The sequence below is a fragment of the Micromys minutus genome, assembly GCF_963924665.1.
Source record: "Micromys minutus genome assembly, chromosome: X".
NCBI lineage: Eukaryota > Metazoa > Chordata > Mammalia > Rodentia > Muridae > Micromys > Micromys minutus.
In genome coordinates this window covers 125596482-125621538 of record NC_137970.1, presented here as the reverse complement: position 1 = coordinate 125621538, position 25057 = coordinate 125596482, and the positions used below count along the sequence as shown (strand labels likewise).

General features: G+C 40.7%; 1 pseudogene across 1 annotated transcript; it reads left to right on the top strand.

The window, feature by feature from the left end:
- The first annotated feature begins 16221 nt into the window (after positions 1 to 16221).
- LOC308415296 (heterogeneous nuclear ribonucleoprotein R-like) lies at positions 16222 to 17963 on the top strand (annotated as a pseudogene). The gene has a single exon. The product of its transcript is annotated as a heterogeneous nuclear ribonucleoprotein R-like (transcript).
- The last annotated feature ends 7094 nt before the right edge of the window (positions 17964 to 25057 follow it).

The following is a 25057-nucleotide window of genomic DNA, read 5'->3' as shown; positions in this document are numbered from 1 at the left end:
TTTAAAAATGTTAAATAACCAGGACTTTAGTCCTTTCTTTTTTTTTTATTAATCATTGTATTCATTTACATTTCAAATGATATCCCCCTTCCCAGTTAACCCTCCACAATCCCCTATCCTACCCACTCCCCTTTGCCTCACCCACATCACTGCCCTACATCCCCTCCCTAACCCAGAAGCTATCTCCAGTTGACAACTGCTCAAAAAGAGAAAATTTATTTTCACGAGCAGAGTCCCACTGAGTATACAAGGTGGGCGCATCAAACCTCCACAGGACCAAGGGCTTCCCCTCCCATTGATGTCAGACACGCCATCCTCTGCTACATACGCAGCTGGAGCCAGGGGTCTCTCCATGGTGGTTTAGCCTGTGGGAGCTCTGGGGGTCTGATTAATTGGCACTTTTTTCCCTTTCAGCTCCTTCAGCCCTTCCCCATGCTCTTCCATTGGGACTCCTGGGCTCAGTCTGATGGTTGGCCATAAGGTGCCATGCTCTGCTCATTGATGCCTTTTCTCAGTGTTCTCTATGTTTCATTTCCACCACTGGCAACACTCTCTGCATATGTATTCTCAATTAAAAAACAAACTCTTGGTTCACCATGATTTCTTTTCAGAATCTTTACTTCATTCACTAAATAAACAAGTCAACCCAATCAAGGCTTGTGTACATTGTAGTGAAAAGTAATTTTAACACCTGATATCCTAAAATGAAAACTAACTATGTCATTTCAGGAACTAATTGACAGTGTAGAAATCTGAGTCAAAAAAACAAGGAACCCTATTTGCTTCTCCTTCTTCTGTCCTTTAGAAATACCAAGCCCAAGGGAAAGGTTACTTAAGCTATTTATTCAATTCATTTCTTAGCTTCTGAGTTTGACTAGCTTAAGCCTTTGGTTTGTTCTTGGGGATTATGGGATTTTTAAAGAATTGAGCCTTTCTCTAGTTTATTCCTTAGAATGTGGGCATGTTGCATACATTTAATCCCTTTAATTTACAGAATGAGCTAGCATGGAAGCCAAAGGTGAACAAGACATTTACACCTTGAATTTCTAGATAGTGCAGTAACTGGAGCCTACCTCAGTTCTTGGAGTTTCCCTCTCCCTGAGGTTGCTTTATGGAAATTGCTCAATATAGTGATATTGGCCTCATCTCTAAAGTGATATAACAGTAGACTTTCATCATAAAATGTGTATATATATATATATATATATATAATCTTAAGTAATCGATAAATACATAACTGTGTTCAAATAGTGGAAAACAATTTATTTTTTAAATTTCTGATGGAGTTAAGTAATCAATTTCCTGTGAGAATGGAAGGAAGGAAAACATGGGCTACTGGAATAGAGCAGTCTCATCTATAGTCCCAGGATGATTTATTTGTTTCTTGTTGGCGGTAGGAATAGAGTATAAGAAGACTGCAGAAGGTGCAGAGAGCCACAGGTAAGCAATAAGGCAGAACTTGGAGAACTATGCAAAAGATGTGAATCAAGGACTGTAGGAAGAAGAAGGGTCGAGGACACCAGGAAAACATGGCTTGTGGAATCAGCTAAGCAGGGCTTATAGGGGCTCACAGAATCAGTGACCTAGCCACTGTGCATATACATTATGGTTGTTTAGCTGGGTGTTCTTGTGGACTCCTAACAGTGGGAGTAGGGTTGTCTCTGATTCTTTTGCCTGTGCACGAGACAGTTTTCCTCCTACTGGGTTGCTTAATTCATCCTTGATATGACAGCTTGTGCCCAGTCTTATTGAAGATTGTTTTGCTATGTTTGTTATCTCTGGAAAACAGAGGAAGAGTAGATCTTGGGGAAATGGTTAAGTAGAGGGATGGGCTGAGAGGAGTGAAAGGAGGGGAAAATGCAGCTGGGTAATATATGGGAGACCTTTAAAAAAATTGCAGAATGCTGGCCTGGAGTAGCTAGTGTCTGATGTGTGCCCTAATTATGTTAACTCCATCCACCATCTCTTAAAACACAGTAGTTGTGAAAGGGTCTTAAAAACAAGCAAGCAAGCAAACAAGGACAAAAACCAAAAGCCAAACCTAGACAGGCTAGAGTCCAGAAGATTTGATGATCTTCTGTAACACAAAGTAAAAGCTCAATTAATCATACTTTATTTTTCACCTACTAATTTCCTAATTTAGTTATGGCAATTTAGAAAACATTTGAGCCATCCTTATAGATTTCCATTGACATCTGAAGTTACTTTATATGTGTGTATAATATATTTTGAACATATTCCTCATCCATTACCCTCTTTTGTCCGCCTCCCACTTCCATTAATATCTTCTCAGACAACCCTCATTCCACTTTTGCATTTTACTGTTTTGTAGTCTAATGAGTTTCATTTTGGTTATTTGTTTGAATGAGGGTTTGTTTACAGGAGAATGGGCACCTTACTAGTGGCTACATGACTGATGAAAGTGTGTCTTCCTCCCCCACCAACCATTAACTGGGTATAAATCCTGAGTCAGTGACCTATAAGCCCATCCTCTTTTCATGACAGTGTGCTGAAAAGGTCAATCTGGTGATGATCTTCTGCACATAATCAGAACTGCTATGAGTTTGAGAAAACAATAAACATGTGTATTAGTCAAGGAAGTCAGCTTTTTACCTCTTTCACCCCCTCCTTTGGCTCTTATATTCTCCTGCCCCCCTTCCCACTGTGCTCCTTGAGCCTTGGAGGGAGTTACATAGATAGAGCACTTATAGCTATAAAACAGCCACTTATTCTTAGTACTTTCACCAGTTTTGAGCTGTTGCTGTTATCATTGACCAGGGAACAAAGGAGCTTTTCTGACCAAAGCTGACAGTAGCACTAATGTATGGGCACACGCATAGTTATTTAGAAGGTGCTTTGACAGGCACATCATACCTATTTATCAAAATAACAGCAGTAACTTTTCGGACAGGGCCCCATTCTCCTATCTACAGGCTTTTAATGAAGTTTAATGATATCAGACATAAATTTACTCTTGTGAAACAGGCATTGGATCTAACCAGAAAGCAATTGGTTACCCCTACAATGGACTTGCCACTTTTATACCACTCAGTCCATCTTGTCAGACCAGTTGTTGCATACAGGGTCCACAGCTGAATAAGACTGCTGTTAACAATTCTCTCCCAACAGCCTGCAGAGCACCTTCTGTCATTATTAGGGCTAACCAGCAGGGAGGAGGCATCCAGCCCAACTCTAGTTTGATTTCTCTGTGTCTTGCAGCCACGGTACTTGTTTGGTTTCTTTTTCTTTATCACTGAACATTATAAATGCTTCAGAATGGTGTCCAGAGCTTCCAATCCGTGTTGAATTAATTGAATCTTTATTTTCTTTCTAGCCATAGTCTCAGGGCAGTTTCTATAGCAGCGTCTTTCTACCCTGCTGCTGTAGCTGTTTCAGATGTTGATGTAGATGTGATGCTGATTCCCACAGGGAGCACAGGGAAAAATACAGGATTACAAAAAAAAAAAAACAACACACTTCTGGTTTGGTATAATGAGATATAATGTTTTTTTTTTGAAGACCACCCCCTCCTGAGTACAAAGGAGAAATTCAGTTCAATATAGCATTTCTTGTCTTAAGTGAGGTTAAGACACATCCAGCACTTGGTGTTATGTTACAAATTGTGAGTATCTGAAGAGATTCACAATACTTTTTGAAAGATGCATCTGGCGTGAATAAGAAGTCACAGGTGCATAGAAAGGGAATCAGGTCACTAAATGGGGGTCAATATGATATGGCATTGCTTCTTCCATTCTTTTTCTTCCTTTGGTGAGAATGGTAGTTTAAGGCAGGAGAGGTGGCTTTGTGGAAGAGATTGCTCGTTGTGTAAGCACGAGACTCTGGATTCACATTCCCAGTATCCACACAAAGCAAACTAGGCATGGTGCATGCTCTGTAATTCTGTTACTGTGTGGGGTGAAGTCAGGAAATACTTGGTACTTAATGGTTGTCAACCTAGTTCCAGATTCAATGAGAGTTACCGTCTAGAGGAAATGCACAAATCTACATCTACTAACAAGATGTGGCTGGAATCAAATTCAGCATTTTAGGAAAAATTCCTGCCCCAGTCTTCAGTGCAGTTACTCTGTACATCACTGACTTCAGGTGCTAAGCCAGGCTGTAAGCAATCCAGCCCAACTCAATACCACAAGTACTATGAGCTCATTTCTCCAATGGCACCCAGGTAGGGTGGCATGCTGGATGGTGCTAAGTACCCACAAATCACTGATGAGAGCATGTCTAGAACCCTTGCTTCTCAGGAGAGTAACATGTCCAACCACTCTGAGATTTGTACCCCATGTACACCTGTGGCCAGGAAGGCACATGGGGAGAACAAGGTATGGGTGGCTTCTGGGATAGTGCTTTCTTGCAAGAGCCCTTTCTGTTGAACACTATATGATAACACTTATTTTTTGTACTTTGAACAGTTTTGAGTCTCTGTTGTTATGTTCTTTCTGTCCCCATTTTATGTGTGGGTCCATACACTACAATCTCTCTCTCTCCCTCCCTCCCTCCCTCCCTCCCTCCCTCCGTCCTTCCCTCCCTCTGTCTCTCTCTCTCTCTCTCTCTCTCTCTCTCTCTCTCTCTCTCTCACACACACACACACACACACTTGTTTTATATACATAAATAAACTGTTAAACATCATTTGTTTGCCACACAAATTACTACTTAACAGTTAGGTAAGACTTTCACATTCAACTTACTTAAGAAGCACCAAACTACTTTCCATAGAGAATGTATCATTTAAAATTCACATGAGTAATAGATATATAATACACACATATATGTATTTTAAGGTCACCTTTTTCTACAGTTTCATCAGTACTTGTCATTTCAAATTTTAAGAATTATAGCCATTGGGTTGAATAATCAGGATTGTTAGTTTGTCTGGTTTGTGAATCACAAAGGGGATTATAAATGTGTAATTTTGATTGGGAGTCTGAGGACATTTCCAGAAAGGATAACAAAGGAAGGAAGGCTTGCCCTGGATGTGCGTATTTTATAAGATGGGAACCTAGATGGAATAAAAGGAGAGAAAAGCAAAAATCAGCTATTTCAGGCATCTATTTTCTCTGCTTTGTAACGGCTATGAAATGAATCAGTTTCTTCTACCATGACTTTCTACCATTATGTTTTTGTTTTACCACAGTCCCAGAAGCAATGAGATTAGCTATGGACCAAGTATTCTGAACTGTGAGCCCAAATAAGTATCTTCTCTTTTAAACTTGTCTTTCAGGTATTTGCCAGCTTGACCGAGGAATAATCAATATGCAACAACACCCATATTTGATGAATTTTAGTTGATGTTTCAAAATAAACATAAGCCATCACCACAATCAATGCAGAATTCTATACTCAGTTATACAAAAGAAAAAACCTTCACAGCAACAACAAAAGAATAAAATACTTAGAAGTGAACTGAACTATGCAGTACAGTGCCAATCACTTATCCTACTTTTAAAGAAATGAAAGTCTACAAGAAATACAGAAGACAAACATTTTCCTAAAATTCATGATGATGATATTATGGAAGTAGGAGGGAATCCTAAACCAGACATGAGCATTCAGGAGGAAATTTGGGAGGTTGGGAAGGGATGGTGGTTAGTTTTATTTTTCATTTTTTAACTATCTTTTATCAACAAAACTTGCCTCAATATGTAACTAAGTACTATCTTAAATCCCACTACTTTCAGCATTTTCATTTAGTTTCAGTTGTAATTAAGCATAGTATTGTTCTTTTATCTTAAATCTGGTAGAATTCTGGATCCTTTCTCTCACTGTGAAATAAGTTCCAGGAGAACCTTGTGTGACCTTTTCAGTGGATTCTAGGAAAAGATGTGATCCACACACATAGAGAAATTAGACAGAAATTCAAGATAAATAAGAAATAGGGAAGATTGGATATTTTTTGAGCAATGCTGGAATATTTAAGAAGTGTTAAGAGGCAAAAAGCCAAAGACTGACAACTCAAATCACCTGAGAAAGGTGCCATTTCTGAAGAATATTCTTGCAATTGTGAAATAGAAATTACATATGCAAGCAGTGTGAAAACCAGCCAGACTTGTGTTTGCTAGGCGTGCCGTGACATTATCATTATCCAATTAGAAAGCTCATTCATGACCTGTTGTACAGCTCAGTTGGGATTGTTGCCTATAAGACTAGTACCTATCTCAGACTATTCATCTAGAGGGTAGTAAAATAGTGTGCTGGGGTTCGCGTAACTGCAAATCCTCACTGTAGTGGATTCTGATACATATTCAGTCCATGACCAGAAAGTCTGCAGTAGAAATAAAAAGGGAAAAGACACAACCCTGGACAGTAGATAGGACGCTATTCAATTAGAATCACAGGGATGGCTGGGTGTAGACCTTTCAGAAACACAGGAATGGGCTGCATAGTTAATGAAGCAAAGGGACAAAGGATTCCAGGGTATCAGGAAAATAGAGGACTTTTAATATATATATATATATATATATATATATATATAGGTATGTGTGTGGGGTATGCATGTGGATGTAGTATCTGTGGATGCCAGACAAGGGCTTTGAATCCCCTGTAGCTGGAGGTATAGGCAGTTGTGAGAGGCATGGAATAGATGCTGGAAACTGAATTTATGACCTCTGCAAAAACAGTACGTTTAGCCATTGAGCTCTCTCTCCAACTCCCGAGTTTTCTTTCCTTAAGCATCATTTAACAACAAATTACCTTACTATACTTCTTCAAAAAGAAAACAAAAGTCTCCAACTTCCAACTGGGAATACACTCAATCTTGTCACCAAGTTTCAACTGCTTGTACATCAGAAATAATCTACACAGGGAATGCACTGCTGGGATGGGGGTTGAGTGCAACTGATTGTCTGTGGCTCAGTCTTTTAACTATGTAATAACCTATTGCCTTGGTACTTTTCCACATGGAATCAGAACTATTCTATCCACGCAGTCAGAAATGAAGGCAACGACAGGTGCTACAGTTCCATTTCCCAACCTTTCTGCATATCCAGGTTTCCTCATCTGTCTCTCCCACACTACATTTTAAATGTATAATGCTATTTTAAAATATTTATTTTATTGAATATATGTGGATGTTTAGCCTGTGTATATGTTTCTGCACAATGTGGAGGCAATGCCTGGGAAGAAGGTATTGGCTCCCCAGGGACTGGTGTTACAGACTATTGTTAGCCACTATATGAATGCTGGGGATTAAATTTTTATCTTCTGGAAGAGCAGCCAGGATTCTAATTGCTGAGCTATCTCTCCAAGCCCTTTGTATTCTGTTTTGAGAGTCATTTTTTTTTAACATTCTGTTATACTTTCATTATAATAGTTACTTCCTTTTCTCTATACATCAATTACTGCTTGTATGCTTCCCAGCATACATCTTTACACTCATTTGAAGATGTAATGATTGAATCATTACAATCCTGAAAATATATATTTTAATTAATTGATAATTTTGTATATGCATATTTACCCCATACTTCTCCCATCAACTCCTCCCAGACCCAGCTACAACCTTTATCCATTCTCTAATTCTTGTCCTCTTTAAGAAAATGGACACTAAATCCAGTTAGTACTTGGAAAAGGTATTTTAAATGTTATTTAATAACTCTATTATCAACATGATCCAGCAAGCCCCCAATAATCGAGGCAGAGTGTTTTGGATTTTTAAAAAAATCAGCTATAGAACAATTACTGGGAAAATTATCCCTAATTTGTTTGAGTCTTCCTCGGGTTATTTCTGCTCCTCCTGTCTGTCCTCAGTGGGTATTTCACTCAGCCACTTGTTCCTGGTCCATCATGTCTAATGGAGACCTCCTTTTCTCTCCACCTCCTTTCTTGTTCTTTATCTTTAAACTTTTCTCCTTCTCCCTCTTCTTTCTCCCTGTGGTTCCTACGTGAGACCCACAGCCTGGTAATTGAAGCCCTTCCTGCCTCTATTCTCCCCTAGTAATTGGCTGTAACTATTTGTATTTAACCAATAGCTTTAAATTGAGGAGCAAAATTTACATAGCATGAAAATGATGATAATGAACACGAGGATCCGGCCTTTGGGGGCAACTAGACCTTGGGGACCAGTATTTAGCATTTGAATTCATAGCAGCACTAGACCAACACCCAACAACTGCATATACTCCAGAGTATAAGCAGTCCACTGGGGGTATGGTTGATGTATCAGAGGTCTTGCTGTTAAATCATTAACCACCAGCTCCACCACCATCACCACCCTCCTGTCATATCCAGAGGACACTTTTTTTCTAAAGTCCTCCTCAACTTCGGACTGAAACCACCCTTCTGTTCCCTCTTCTTTGATGGTCCCCGAGCCTTGAGTGAAGGGAGTATGATTGTGGACAGGCACCAATTTTGAAAATAAGTTTCTTCAATTAAAAAGTGCTAGAATGTATCTTTATCATAAATAAAGATGAGTTGCCTACATTATATATAACTGTAGGCTAACTGTTTTTTTTTTTTTTTTTTTTTTTTAAGTTAGGGCAAAAGGCAAACCAAAAAAATTCTCTTAGATCATCTTTTCGTCAAAACCTTAAAGGCTATGTTCACTGCTAAAACAAAAAAGTATCCAGAGTCTACTCAAAGTCTCTGTTCTGATGGAGGGACGGATTCATTTTCAACATTAACACTATAAAGGGTTTCAACTGTGAGTATATCAAAGTATTGCATATTACTTGAACAATTCTTGTGTAATACAACATAAATATAACTAATGTGAATATTTATGTAATCACTCCTAAAGTGAAAAAAAATATAGTCAATCCCCCAGAAAGTTCCCTCTGGTTCCTTTTAATTTTATTTTACAACACTAGCTCCTTTGATTACTGTACATATGTTTTTGAGATAGAATATCACTATGGAATTTAGACTGGCCTCTCAAATTCAGGCATACACTATTATGTAATATATGGATATTTTTAAGTTTGAGCTCTGAGTTAATTTCCTTCAATCTAATGGAAGATTAGTATTATGTAATTTTGTTTCTGAATAATTTGGTTTTATACTGCTGTCTTTATGCTGTTAAATTCTGTGTAAGCATTATGGTCAGGAAACCTAGATTTAATGATATTCATTCTTGGGAGTTTAAATGGGCAGTATGAATATTCCTAAGGATACTGTATTTTGTTTTTGTTGAATATACACTCTCATATTATCTAATAACTCAAATTTATTATTGTTTCTTTGACAGCACTAGAGATTTTTTGTTTGCTTGAATTTTCAGTTTCCAATAGTGATAGGTTAAAATTACTAGCTCTGATTAATTTCTTCTGACAGTCTTCAAATTCCTTATATAATGAGTCTGAAAGAAGAGAAAATTGTCATGATTATAAGGAAAAATAAGCCATAATAGCCCAAATAGATATTTTAAACACACCCTTTTTAGTAACTAATGAGCAAAAACAATGAGTAACTAAATATTCAAAACTGTAAATTGCTTACCAAATTTGATGTGAAGATATATAGTAGGTAGCTATTTATAGCTCTATCTCATACTGGACTGAATTGGAAAAAAAAACACCTTTTATTAGTTAGATTGTATCTGTGTATTATTCCATTCATCCATCTATTATTTGAGCTGTCCTAGTTAGGGACACTTTTGCTGTAATAAAACACCATGACCAAAAGCAACTTAGGAAGCGAAAGTTTAATTTGGCTTAAAGATCTAGATATCAATTGAGGGAAACATAGGAACACAGACTGAGCAGGAACCTGGAGGCAAAGGCTAATGTAGAAGCCATGGAGGAGCGACGGTCATTGATGTCCTCCACATGTCCTGCCACCACAAGTAGTGGATTTCCCAACACACCAGAAAAACAAGATTAGGACTTAAAATTATACCTCATGCTGATGATAGAGGGCTTCAAGAAGAACATGAATAATTCCCTTAAAGAAGTACAGAAGAATGCAGGTAAACAAGTAGAAGCCCTTAAAGAGGAAACACAAAAATCCCTTAAAGTGATACAGGAAAACACAACCAAACAGGTGAAGGAATAGAATAAAGTCATCCAGGATCTAAAAATGGAAATAGAAATAATAAAGAAATCACAAAGGGAGACAATCCTGGAGATAGAAAACCTATGAAAGAGATCAGGAGTCATAGATGTAAGCATCACCAACAGAATACAAGAGATAGAATATCAGGGGCAGAAGATGCCAAAGAAAACATTGACACAATAGTCAAAAAAAGGCAAAAAGTTAAAAGCTCCTAACCCAAAAACATCCATGAAATCTAGGACACAATGAGAAGACCAAACCTAGGGATAATATGCATAAAAGAAAGCAAAGACTTCTGACTTAAAAGGCCAATAACTATCTACAACAAAATTATAGAAGAAAACTTCCCTAACTTAAAGAAAGACACACCCATAAACATGCAAGAAACCTACAGAACTCCAAATAGATTGGACCAGAAAAGAAATTCCTCACATCACATGATAGTCAAAACACCACATTCTGTCCTGCACAACCGTCTCGCGAGCAAGAACGACGCTGCACATGAAACAGGATTCTTCTTTTTTTTTTTAAATGACTTTATTTTACAAAACAAAGATAAATGTACAGATTTTAAACATTTTTTGCTTAAAATTATACATTTTTGTCAGTACTGTTTTTTCAGATATTAAAATAATTTTTACATAAAACTCTGTGAATATATTTTTTAGTCAGTACTTGATTTTTTCAAGGGCTTGACAGTATGCATTGAAAACCTAATAGTTACAATGAGCATAAAGTACATGCAAAACAAAACGAAACATGGAAACAGTCAAAGTCTTCTTGTTTGTAAATATATGTATATTTTTTTGTTTTCTTTATTTCTTGGACTTCATACAGTCTGTGAGTTGTTTCTGGGGGAGTGCAAGCCTCTGGGGTTAGCATCCCACTATCAGTGACTGCATATTATGTCTGTTCTTTTGTGACTGGGTTATCTCACTCAGGATGATATTCTCTAGATGCAGCCATTTTCTTAAGAATTTGGTTAAGTCATTGTTTCTGGTGGCTGAGTAGTATTCCATTGTGTAAATGTACCACAATTTTTGTATCCATTCATCTTCTGAAGGACATCTGGGTTCTTTCCAGCTTCTGGCTATTATAAATAGAGCTGCTATGAACATTGTGGTGCATATATCTTTGTTGTGTATTAAAGTGTCTCTGGGGTATATGCCCAGAAGTGGAATAGCTGGGTCTTCAGGTAGTGCTATATCCAATTTTCTGAGGAATCGCCAGACTGATTTCCAGAGTGGTTGTATTAGTTTGCAACCCCACCAACAGTGGAGAAGTGTTCCTCTTTCTCTGCAGCCTCGCTAGCATCTGCTGTCATCTGAGTTTTGGATCTTGGCCAATCTGACTGGTGTGAGGTGAAATCTCAGGGTTGTTTTGATTTGCATTTCCCTGATTGCTAAGGATGTTGAGCACTTCCTCAGACGTTTCTCAGCCATTCGGTGTTCCTCAACTGAGAACGTTTTGTTTAGCTCTGTACCCCATTTTTTAATAGGGTTATTTGATTCTCTGGTGTCTAGCTTTTTGAGTTCCTTGTATACCTTGGATATTAGGCCTCTATCTGATGTGGTATTGGTAAAGATCTTTTCCCATTCTGTTGGTTGCCTTTTTGTTTTCTTGACAATTTCCTTAGTCTTACAGAAACTTTGCAATCTCATTAAGTCCCATTTGTTAATCTTTGACCTTAGAGCTTAAGCCATTGGTGTTTTGTTCAGGAAATTTTCTCCTGTGCCTATGTGTTCTAAGGTTTTCCCTACTTTCTCAACTAATAGTTTCAGTGTATCTAGTTTAATGTGGAGATCTTTGATCCACTTACCCTTGAGCTTTGTACAAGGAGATAAGAAAGGGTCTATTTTCATTCTTTTGCATGCTGAGTGCCAGTTGGACCAGCACGAAATAGGATTCTTCTGCGGTAAAGCTTTAATGCTCTCGAGAGGCAGAGCATAAGCTTGCAACACATGAAGACAAAGACCCCAAACTATCTAGCCTGTCCCCTTATATAGGAATCAGTCCTCGCCTTGGACGTGGAGCCCTCTGATTGGTTGAAACTCATCAGGCCCTATGACGCCACGGGAGAGGCAGAGCTCAAGGAGTGGAAAGTTACCCAGTGCGTGCGCACATGACTTGTTTACTGCTAACTCCAGCCGGATGTCAGCGCCATCTTGTAATGGAGAATGTGCAGGCAGTGCCCCACATCTCCCCCTTTTATTCTTTAAGCAAAGTAGGACACCCATATTAGGAGGGCGGAGATAGAAGTCAAATCCTCATTAAGGTGTATAAAGACCATGTACAGGAGTAACCGCTAGGCTTTTTGTAGCCCGTAGTACTCCTGACCTGTCACTCTGCCGTTTTTCTGAGGGAGGGAAACTGGGGCAGGCAACCCTCATGCAAAATGACATATCTCCCAGAGATACCCCGCGGTGAGGGGCTCTCAGTGCGATGCTTAGCTCGGCATCCCTCATGGGCTGCTCAAGCCAGACACTTTAATCCTGTGCAATGAACCGAAGTTCTAGGATTGCAAGAGCTGTCTGGCTGGCGACCTACTGCTTAAGCATAGACAACCAGATATCAGCTGATGCTCCATGTTCTAGAGCGACAAATGCTTGGGCAATAACCACCTTGTCTCTCTTTTTGTTTGGGCCTTGAGCTTACAAACCAGCCAGAGAAGCAACACAAGTCCGCAGCAAAGGATTGCTCCAAAGAGTCCCACCCCCGCCCAAGTTGATATCGGTGGTGAAAAGCTTAGGGAAGACTGTAGCATCATGTTCCACTGGAATTGGTTTCGGGAATGCCGACAGAATCGCCCATCTCGCCTCTCCTCTGACTCTCTGGTTCCAAAGCATCAGGAGCAGGGCTGTCATCACCATTTTTTGAGTGAGCCTCTCGGGGACCCAGAAGGGATTATTTTCATCCTGAGGGAAAACACAAACAGCTCCCCTGGATCTTATCAACACAAGATCTGGTCCTTTCCATTTATTAGTTATGACATTTTTCCATTTCACCATCTCTCTTGGTTTGTCCATTGGTAGGCAATGCCTTTCAGCCATCGTATGGCCGTGGTCATCAAGATTTAAAAACTTTAAGGTGAATAGTGCCATGGAAGTTGCAGTTCTAGGCACAGGGGGTAGAGCTTGCATAATTCCCCCTTTTTGTTTTATTAAATAGGATTTGAGGGTGCGGTGAGCACGTTTGACGATGTCTTGCCCTTGTGGGTTGTAAGGCAAACCTGTGAGATGTGTCACGGCCATGTGGCTACAAAATTGTTGGAATTTTTGTGAGGTATAAGCAGGACCATTATCTGTTTTTAAGAACTTTGGTTTACCCCAGGCACTTCAGGCCTCTAGGCAATGTTGGATGGTGTGCGAGGCCTTCTCTCCAGATAAGGGAATGGCTGCAATTACACCCGAACAGGTGTCAATGGATACATGTATATATTGCAGCTTACCAAAGGAAGAGACATGGGTAACATCCATTTGCTTAATAGAAGGAAGGGTAAAGGCAAACCTAGGCCTATCTTGAGAATGTAAAGGTATGGAAAAGAAACAATCTTTAATATCTATTATCATTAAAGGCCAATGTTTTGGAAGCGCCGTGAGAACCGGTAGGCCACGTTGTATAGGGCCAAGCAAATGCATTTGTTCATTGATGGCTCTCAAGTCAGGCAACAATCGCCATTTTCCTGATTTCTTTTTAACCACAAAAATGGGGGTATTCCAAGGTGAAGTAGAGGGTTCTACATGACCCAATTGTAGTTGTTCTCTAATTAATTGGGTAACAGCTTCTAATTTTTCGGAGGTAAGGGTCCATTGAGGAACCCATACCGGATCCTCCGTTTTCCATGGTATGGGTCGTACTGCCTCAATGGCGCTTAGGCAAAGCCCAGACCCTGCCTTTCTTTGGGTCTAAGCCTTCTCGCTCATCATTATCTGAAGTCTCAGGGCTATCAATGTTAAGAGCCTCAAGGTCATCTACAGGGTACAAGCTGACTTCCCTTTTCTTAATATTAGAGGGCATAAGGGAATGACAATCTGAAGGTTTATGGGTAACAACTCTCCCGCTGTGCAGCGTACCTGGAGGTCCGTTTTCCTGGGGGGGATGCCTTTTTCTGCACGCGCCCATCGTCTCGCTCTGTTCAGCTTCTGATAGTCTATCCTGGACTTCACTCAATGCCTCTTGCCCCGCAGCAACAGCGGGCCTACAACTCTCATCTTTTAAACAATTTTGTACCATCGTCCAAATGGCCATGGTCCCGGACCCAAGGTCTCCGGCAGTCTGCGCACGGCCTAAATCTCTACCCAATTTTTTCCATGAGGCTGGTGAGAGAGACCCAGAGACCGCAAACCAAGGGGCAACACGCTCTACCTCTTTTACAAAATGCTGTAAGATGCGGGTGAGCAATTCTAGATCTCTCTGCTTAAGAATTGACTGCAGGGCTGTAACGGTCGAGTGTGAAGAGCCCATCACGGTGATGTGATGTCCGAGGCTTATTTATGTTGCGGCACAAAGTGAAACTGAAAGGCGAGTAAGCACAAAACTAACACCAGCCATGATGGACACAATAGGAAATTAAGAGGAAGAGAATAAAAACTGCACTGACAAAGACCAGAGCCTCTACGGACCCTTCCCACAGCCGTGGAAGATTTAAACCAAATTTAAAGAAAGATCCAGGGTCAGACATACCTTGCCGAACTTATCTCCCCGCAGTTCTGGATCCTCCCTGCCCGGAGACAGGGTGTCTTCGCTGGTGCAGACGATGGAGTGGTCAAGTTCCCAGGTTCAGGCACCAGATGTCCCGTGCAACCGTCTCGCCAGCAAGAACGACACGGCACATGAAATAGGATTCTTCTGTGGTAAAGCTTTAATGCTTTCGAGAGGCAGAGCATAAGCTTGCAACAAGTGAAGATGAAGACCCCGAACTATCTAGCCCATACCCTTATATAGGAATCAGCCCTCGCCTTGGACGTGGAGCCCCCTAATTGGTTGAAACTCATCAGGCCCTATGACGCCACGGGAGAGGCAGAGCTCAAGGAGTGGAAAGTTACCCAGCGTGTGCGCACATGACTTGTTTACTGCTAACTCCAGCCGGATGTCAGCGCCATCTTGTAATGGAGAATGTGCAGGCAGTGCCCCACAACATTCACAAAATAAAGAAAAGAAATAATATTAAAAGCAGTAAGGCAAAAAGGTCAAGTAACATACAAAGGCAGACCTATCAGAATCACAACATATTTCTCAACAGAGACTATGAAAGCTAGAAGATCCTGGACAGATGTCATACATTTCCTAAGAGAATACAAATGCCAGCCCAGGTGACTATATCCAGTAAAACTCTCAGTCAACATAGATGGAAAGACCAAGGTATTCCACGACAAAATCAAATTAACACTATATCTTTCCACAATTCCAGCCCTACAAAGATTAATAGATGGAAAACTCCAACTCAAGGAGGGAAACTACATCATAGAAAAAGCAAGGAAGTAACCACCTTGCAACAAACCAAAAAGAAAATAGCCACACAAACATAATTCTTTCTCTAAAAACAAAAACAACAAGAAACAGCAACCACTATTCCTTAATATTTCTTAACAACAAGGAACTCAATTTCACAATAAAAAGATGTAGACTATCAGACTGGATACTTAAAGAAGACTCAGCATTTTGCTGCATACAGGAAACTCATCTCAGTAACAAAGACAGACATCACCTTAAAGGCTGGGAAAAAACTTTCCAGGCAAATGGCGTTGTTAAAAGATAAAGTTCCAGGTTTCAGCACCAATGTTAGGAAAAGGATGAAGAGAGTGGGGGGGGGTGGTATGGCCCATGGAGGTGTGGTGAGGTGTAGGGGCAAGGGACATGCCTCTGGGAGGCCCATGTTTGGAATCCCTTACCCCTGAGGGACCAGCGACATGATGGTATAATAAGAATAGAATTTATTCAGGTCATGGGGGAGTTAAGAGGGTAGTTGAGGCAGAGAGAGAGAGAGAGAGAGAGAGAGAGGAATAGAGGAGTAGAGGTTGGCCATGAGAATATGGAGAGAGAGGGGGGAAGGGAAGGGTAAGAGGAGGGGCAAGGGGGAGAGCAAAAGCAAGAACAAGAGAGAGCAAGAGAGAGAGGAGGGGGCAAGCAGTCCCTTTTATAGTGTCAGGTCACTGGGGTAGAGCATAACTGGCTATTGCCAGGTAACTGAGGGGTGGGGTGTTAACTCAAACAGAACACTACAAGACACTGATAGAGGCAGGCCTCCTACAGAAGGTGGCAGAAAGATTGAATGAAATATTTCAGACAGGGTTGGTAACTTATATCGATCTTGATGAAAGAGCAATTGATGCTCTCAGGGAATTTAATGAAGAAGGGGCTCTGTCTGTACTATAGCAGTTCAAAGAAAGTGACTTATCTCATGTTCAGGTAAGAAGAAACGTGCATTTTTATGTGGAGTTATGAAGACCTGCAGGCAAAGAGAGAAACAAGACAGCAAGGTACAAGAGTCCATGGAAGGGCCTGATGGAGCAAAGATCAAGGCCTCCCTTGAGAGGACTGGTTATACTTTGGATGTAACTCCAGGACAGAGGAAGTATGGTGGTCTTCCATCAAACAATGTATACTCAGAGGTCTTCGTAGGTAAGATTCCAAGAGACGTGTATGAGGATGAGTTGGTGCCCCTTTTTGAGAAGGCTGGTCCTCATGATGGATCCACTCTCTGGTCAGAACAGAGGCTATGCATTTTTCACCTTCTGTGGAAAGGAAGCTGTCCAGGACACAGTTAAGCTGTGTGGCAGTTATGAGATTTGCCCTGGTAAACACCTGGGAGTGTGCATTTCTGTGGCAAACAACAGACTTTCTGTTGGATCCATTCCAAAGAATAAAACTAAAGAGAACATTCTGGAAGAGTTCAGCAAAGTCACAGAAGGTTTGGTAGACGTTATTCTCTATCATCAACTTGATGACACAAAGGAATCATGGGTTCTGCTTCCTTGAATATGAGGATCACAAGTCAGCAGCACAAGCCAGACGCTGGCTGATGAGTGATAAGTCAAAATGTGGGGAAATGTAGTTAGAGTTGAGTGGGCTGACCCCGTTGAAGAACTGGATCCAACATTATTTGTGAGAAACCTGGCTACTATGGTGACAGAAGAAATATTAGAAAAGTAATTTTCTGAATTCAGAAAACAGGAAAGAGTAAAGATTTGAAAGATTATTCGTTTGTTCATTTTGAAGATAGAGGAGCTGCTCTGCTGTTAAGGCTATGGATAAAATGGATGGAAAAGAAATAGAAGGGGAAGAAATTGAATTTGTCTTAGCTAAGCCACCAGACAAGAAAAGGAAAGAGCGCCAAGCTGCTAAGCATGCGTCCAGAAGCACTGCTATTATTACCCTCCTCCTGAATGCCACCTCCAGTGAGAGGTCGACGTCATGGAGGAAGAGGTGGGTATGGCTATCTCCAGATTATTATGGTTATGAAGACTACCATGATGATTACTATGGTTATGATTATCATAACTATTGTGGAGACTATGGCGATCCTTACTACGGCTATGATGATGGCTATGCAGTAAGAGGAAAAGAAGGAGGAAGGGGGATGAGGCGCTCCACCACCACCAAGGGGGTGGGGAATACCACCTCCAAGAGGTAGAGCTGGCTATTTACAGATGGGAGCACCTTTGGGACCACCAAGAGGCTCAAGGGGTGGCAGAGGGGGTCCCGCACAACAGCAGAGAGGCCGTGGTTCTCGTGGAGCTCGGGGCAATAGAGGGGGCAATGTAGGAGGCAAGAGAAAGGTAGATGGGTACAACCAGCCTGATTCCAAACGTCGTCAGACCAACAACCAACAGAACTAGGGTTCCCAACCCATCGCCCAGCAGCTGCTCCAGCAAGGTGGTGACTATTCTGGTAACTATGGTTACAATAATGACAACCAAGAATTTTATCAGGATACTGATGGGCAACAGTGGAAATAGACAAGTGAGGGCTTGGAAACGATTCTGTCAAGATCCAATTGGCTCTAGATCTACACTCTTCAAACAAAACTGGCGTAACTGTTTCATCTTTAAGTAGCAGTTTGCTGCCATTTGTGCTCAGTTGAAAAGTCACTATTGTGTATATACTCAAGGCTTCTTATTTTTCTTCTTTTCTAAATGCTCTTGGACATTATTGGTTTTGCAGAGTTCCCTTATTCTGGGGTTACAATGCTTTTATCGTTCCAAGCTTCATCTTAGCATCAGAACAAACTGTTAAATCATAATCTTGCAGCACCTTTGTGTGGACAGTTCTGGGTTTTTTTTTTTTTTTTTTTTTTTTTGGATTTGGAATAGATTACATAGGAGTATGAAGTATGCTGTAAATAAAAGTACAAGCCAGTGCTTTGTCTTACTAGTTTTAAGAAATTAAAGCAAACAGACTTAAGTTTCCTTGTATTGAAAATAACCTATGACTGTATGTTTTGCATTCCTAGAAGCAGGTTAACTGTGTTTTTAAATTGTTATAACCACATTTTTTTGAAAACTGCCCTACAAAATTTGTTTGGCTTACAAAATTTGTCAAAGCTGTGATAATTTGTTCTTTGATGTTATTGTACTTCTAATTTCTTGTTCATGTAAGATTTCAATAAAGCTCAAAAATCTATTCAAAACATCAAAAAATGAAAGGGGTGACATAAAAAGTACAGAATTCCATCAGACCTCCATAGAAGACCTAATGCCAATACTCTCCAAGCTATTCCACAAAATAGAAACAGAGGGAACCCTACCCAATTTATTCTTTGAAGCCACAGTTACGCTCATTCCTAAACCACACAAAGACCCTACAAGGAAAGAGAACTTCAGACAAATCTCACTTATGAACATTGGTGCAAAAATACTCAATAAAATTCTTGCAAACCGAATCCAAGAACACATCAAAACAGTCATTCAACATGATCAAGTAGGCTTCATCCCAGGGATGCAGGGATGGTTCAATATACGGAAATCCATCAATGTCATCCACTATATAAACAAACTCAAAGAAAAAAATTACGTGACTATCTCTCTAGATGCTGAGAAAACATCTGACAACATTCAACACCCCTTCCTGTTAAAAGTCTTGGAAAGGTCAGGTATTCAAGGCTCATACTTAAACAAAGTAAAAGCAATATACAGACAGCAAACTAGTAGCCAGTGTCAACGTACGTGGTGAGAAACCTAAAGCAATCCCAATAAAATCAGGGACTAGACAAGGTTGCCCACTTTCTCCTGAACTATTCAATATAGTACTGGAAGTACTAGCCAGAGCAATCAGACAACAAAAAAAGGTCAAAGAGATACAAATTGGAAAGAAAAAAGTCAAAATATCACTATTTGCAGATGACATGATAGTGTACTTAAGTGACCCCAAAAATTCCACCAGGGAAGTTCTACAGCTGATAAACAACTTCAGCAAAGTGACTGGATATAAAATTAACTCAAACAAATAAGTAGCCTTCCTCTACTCAAAGGACAAACATGCAGAGAAAGAAATTAGAGAATCAACAACCTTCACAATAGTCACAAAGAATATAAAATACCTTGGTGTGACCCTAACCAAACAAGTGAAGTACCTGTATGACAAGAGCTTCATGGAAATTGAAGAGATTTCAGAAGATGGAAAGATCTCCCATGTTTATGCATTGGAAGGATCAACATTGAAAAACTGTCCATCTTGCCAAAAGCAATCTGCAGATTCAATGCAATCCCTGTCAAAATTCTAACTCAATTTGTTGGGATTCTGTAAACTCCATTCCTCAATTACCTGGCAGTGGCCAGATATGCTCTGCCCCAGTGACCTGACACTATAAAAGGGGCTGCTTGACCCCTCCTCTCTTTCTTGCCTTCTGGCTCTCTTGCTCTCCCACCCCTATCCCTCCTCTTCCCCTTTCCTTCCCCCCTCTCCCTCCACATGCTCATGTCCGGCCTCTACTTCTCTATTTCTCTCTCTCTCTCTCTCTCTCTCTCTCTCTCTCTCTCTCTCTCTCTCTCTCTCTCTCTCCTCTCTCTTTCCCTCTCTGCCTTTACCACGCTCTTAACTCCCCCATGACCTGAATAAGCTCTATTCTGTACTATACTGTTGTGTGACTGGTCCCTCAGGAGGAAGGGATTCACAACATGGACCCCCCCAGACATCTCCCTTGCCCACAGACCTTACTACACCTCCATGGGCCATATGCCCCCCACTCTCTTCATTCTTCTCCTAACATTGGTGCTGAAACCTGGGACATCATCTTTTTACAACATTGGTGGCCTGTGACATTTCCTTTCAGTGACTTTTCCTTTCACAATTCTTCATAGAGTTAGAAAGAGCAATTTGCAAATTCATCTGAAATAATAAAAACCCAGGATAGTGAACACTATTCTCAACAATGAAAGAACTTCTGGGGGAATCACCATCCCTGACCTTAAGCTGTATCACAGATCAATCATGATAAAACTGCATGATATTGGTACAGAAACAGGCAGGTAGATCAACGCAGTAGAAATGTAGACCCATAAATAAACCCACACACCTATGGTCACTTGATCTTTGACAAAGGAGCCAAAAACATTCAGTGGTCTAGCATATCTTGTAGGTGAGAAACCATTGTAGATCAAAGGGTTTGTCAGCCTGCTTTCTTATAGAACTCAGGACCACCAGCTCAGGGGTGGCCCCACCCACAATGAACTCCCCCATCACTAATTAAGAAAATGCTCCACAGTCTTATCTATGGCCTGAACTCATGAAGGCCTTTTCCCAATTGAGATTCCATTTTTTCCAATGACTTTATCTTGTGATAAGTTGACATTTTCTATCCTCCAGCTATCTGTCATTTATAAATGATGTCGATTTACCTTAAAGTGTCCATAGTATTTACCACAAAATTGACATGTAGGTCTAGAAGAAAGTCTCAACAAATTTCCAGCAGTTGAATACATACAGAACAGGTTCATTGACTGCGGTAGAATGTAGCTAGGAATAGTAAGAAACTATTAACTAGAAAAATTCCTACAAGTTTGAAAAGAAATTTTGTTTAAAATAACACAGACAACTAGGTATTGTGGTTCATGGTTGTAATCCCAGCCTGCAGGATGTTGAGGCAGGTGAACTGCTGTGAGTTGAAAACCATTCAGGGTTACTAAGTAATACTCTCTTAAAACAAACAAACAAACAAAAAAAGCCAAAAGACAAAAAACACACATGTAGTTAAGAGAGTTTAAAAATATTTAAACTAGGGAACTCATAGAGTCCCCTTCCAGTAGACAGGACATCAAGTGGAGGGATGGGGTTGTCATCCCACAGTCAAAGGCTCTGACCCAGACTTGTTTCAATCTGAAAGAACTGCAGGGACAAAAATGCAGAAGAGCCTGAGAAAATGGCTGTCCAGTGACAGGCCCAAATTTGGGATCTAGCTCAGGGGGAGGCCTCAAGGCCTGACACTATTACTTAGGCTATGATGTGCTTACAGACAGAAGTCTAGCATGGCTATCCTCCAAGAGGCCCACCAAGCAGCTGAAAAAGTCAGATGCAGATACTTAAACCCAACCGATGGACTGAAGCCAGGGAACTCTATGGTTGAATTATGAAGTGTGGAAGAAGCTGAGGAGGAACTTGACCCTGTAGAAGGACCATCAGTCTCAACTGACCTGGACCCCCAAGCTCTCTTAGACACTGAGCCACTGACCAGGCAGCATGCACCAGCTGGTATGAGACCTCTCACACATACAGCAGAGGACTGCCTGGTCTGGGTTCAATGAGAGAAGGTGCACCTAACCTTCAGGAGACTTGAGGACCCAGGGAGTGGGGAGGGCTGGTGGGGTGGAGGTGGGGTGGGGACATCCTCATGGAGATGGGGAAGAAGTTATGGAATGTGGAACAGTCAGAGGATGGACCTGGAGGGGGATAATGACTGAACTTTAAAAAAGACTAAAGATAATTTAAAAACAGAACATCAAGGAGCAAAATTTGTGGAGTGCAATTAAAATAGTGATCTAGTTTCCTGTGAACTAGTTCCTGACCTTCCTTTCAATGTGTCTTACTGTCAGCAAGTACATTAGCCATTCTGTAGTTTGTTCCTGTCTCTATATAAACCATGTTCTCCCACTGCCACTTTCCAGATTTGTAATTTACTCTACCTCTGGCTGTCAATGAAACTTAACTAGTTTTGGATCACAACCTCTTAGCATTTCTCATTCTCCTCATTCTCCTTCTCTCTGATCCCTCTTCCTCATCATCATTGACTTGAGATAGTAAAGTCATTTTTTTTTTTTGTTTTCAGACAGATTTTATAAATTGTCAGTGCATTCAAAACCACTGTTCTCGTTTACTTTCAGCATACTGGTCATGGCCCACATCCAAGTAATTGTTGACTCTCAATTCTATAAACTTTGCTAGCTCAGAGATTTGAGACACTAGATTCTTTGTGGGGTACTTGAGTGACCTTTAGGTTAGGGACCATGTCCTGGCTTTGGAACCTCTAGATAAGTTACATGGAATGTGCTTTTTTAAAAAATAACAAGTTATTTATTGGTTGGTTGAACAAGTAATACTTCTTTTTTTTTTTTGACTTCAGTGTGGTCCTCATAATAGCCATTATATGTAATAAAACAACTCCTCAGGATTTAATGTGTGTTTTTTTTTTCCAGAACCAGGTAGAGCTAAATGGAAAGCTCATAGGAATGAAACCTCTTATTTTGTTTTTCTAATTAGCTGTAATCCAACTAGATCGCTGTAAAGGCTATCCAGAGACCCTACTTGTATATATTACTTGGTAGGCAATATTCCCTAAAAGAATCCTTGAGTTTATCAATGAATCTTAAGAGAACAAGGAAGTGATCTGAACTTAATATGCAGATGTCTCTTGGAAGTCTGAGTAATTAGAATGCACGAAGGGGACTGATTTCAAGGAAACCCATCTAGATTATGAAATAAGCAGGCAAACTCTCCCATGATTTAAGATCCAATAAATAATGCATAGTTACAGTAGCATCAATGTTATTTACTTTACTCAGCAACATACTGTGCTCTAAGGCCTAGCCTCACTGAAAGATAGTTATGTGAACTGCAGCAGTGGGGAAGCTTGCAAGACAGTCTCTAAAACTAAGCAGGGAGGGCAGACTTTAAGAAGTGCAGATGAGACCAGCTGAAATGCCCAGCAAAGGGGACGAGAACCTGTAGACCATATCCAGAGGTTTGGCAAGGCACCCAGTTGGAGGATGGGGCCACCCACTCCCTCCCATCTCACCACCCTGGCATTCTCCTACATTGGGGTATCAAGCCTTCACAGGACCAAGGGCTTATCCTTCCATTGATGTCAGATAAGGCCATCCTCTGCTATATAAGATGCTGGAGCCATGAGTCCATCCATGTATATATACATTTAGGTTGGCGGTTTTGTCCATGGGGGCTCTGGTAGGGTTTGGTTGGTCGATATTGTTGTTTTTCCTATGGGGTTGCAAACCCATTCAGCATCTTCAGTCCTTCTCCTAACTCCTCCATTAGGGACCCCATTCTCAGTCCAATGGTTGGTTGTGAGCCTCTGTATTTGTCATGCTCTGGCAGAGCCTCTCAGGGGACAGCTATATTAGACTCCTGTCAGCATGCACTTCTTGGCATCTGCAGTAGTGTTAGGGTTTGGTGTCTGTATATGGAATGGATCCCCAGGTGGGCAGTCTCTAGATGGAAGGGGGAGGAGGATGGGATAGAGGGTTTGGTGAGGGGAAACTGAAAGGGAGGATAATATTTGAAATGTAAATGAATGAAATATCCAATTAAAAACATTTAAAAAAGAAGTGCAGTCTCTAGTAGGTATTGTTCCTGTATATCTGATTGGATAAGACTGCCTCAGGTCTAAATGATACCTGCAGCTGGGAGCTCAAACCTTGGGTGACAAGGAGACAAGAATGAAACACAATTCTCACAATTGAATGAGACCTCCACAAAAGTTCCCAGGCTCAAACAGAACAAACAATGGGCTATATTTGATGGCCAGCAGCAGGAACAGTTCATGATCACATGGTCACAAGTAAAGATAATGGCAGCCATGAGTAGACAGAAGACTGCTGGCAGATAGAATCAGACTGAAACTTTCAGGTTCAAACTGGCCTGCTGGCCTTTGATGACAGTACTCTTATTCCTTCAACCACGGTGACAAGAAGGGAAACAGCCCCTGTCTTGATTGAGAACTCTCTGGGGGGTTTGGCTCTTCCTCTTTTCTCCAGATTTCACATATTTTTCATGTTTGGTTCTCATTCTATACCCACTTCCATACAAATAGCTACATGGGCCTATGGAACCCGTCGCCACACTCTGCAGTCTGTTCTTAGGAGAAGGAAGAATGCAGATGATTGCTCCTGACTCTGACACCTGACCTATATACTCTGTCTGTGCTGGCATAGGTATTTGCTCCTATTTTGGCCTCTAAAACTCTGGGCTCCAACTGCAGATAGGGAATTTGTTCCTATTTTGGCCTCTAAAACTGGGCTCCAACTGCAGACAGGGAACTCACTATTGCTTAAGGAATGGACTACTATTCCTATTATCTGAGAGCAAAAGTGCTTCTGCTCTCTGTTGACTTGTTTCAGAAAGAAACTGTTCTTGATTGGCATCCTGAGGCTTGCTGTGAAGCCAGAGCTGTAATGCTGTGGAGTATAGCTGTTCTGTTCTGCTTTCTCACTTAGCCTTCTGAAGCTACAAGTTGTCTTGGTATTTTTTTCCTGTAAGCAACCCCAATACAATTTATTGGTTCAAAAAGTTGGACTTTGGTGGTATCTGTACTTTGGTTTGTTGTTATATAACATACCTTGGTGTAACTCTAATTAAGCAAGTGAAAAATCTATATGACAAGAACTTCAAGTCTCTGAAGAAAATAATTAAGGAATATATCAGAAGTTGGAAACACACACACACACACACACACACACACACACATACTTTTGTATAACAAGATTTTCCTAGGGAGAAGCAGCACATACATCTAGTCACCCCAAATTGAGATTCTACAACAAACCAAAGGGTATCATTTCCTTAATTTCATAGCCTGTCTATCATTTGTATACAGTAGGGCTACTGA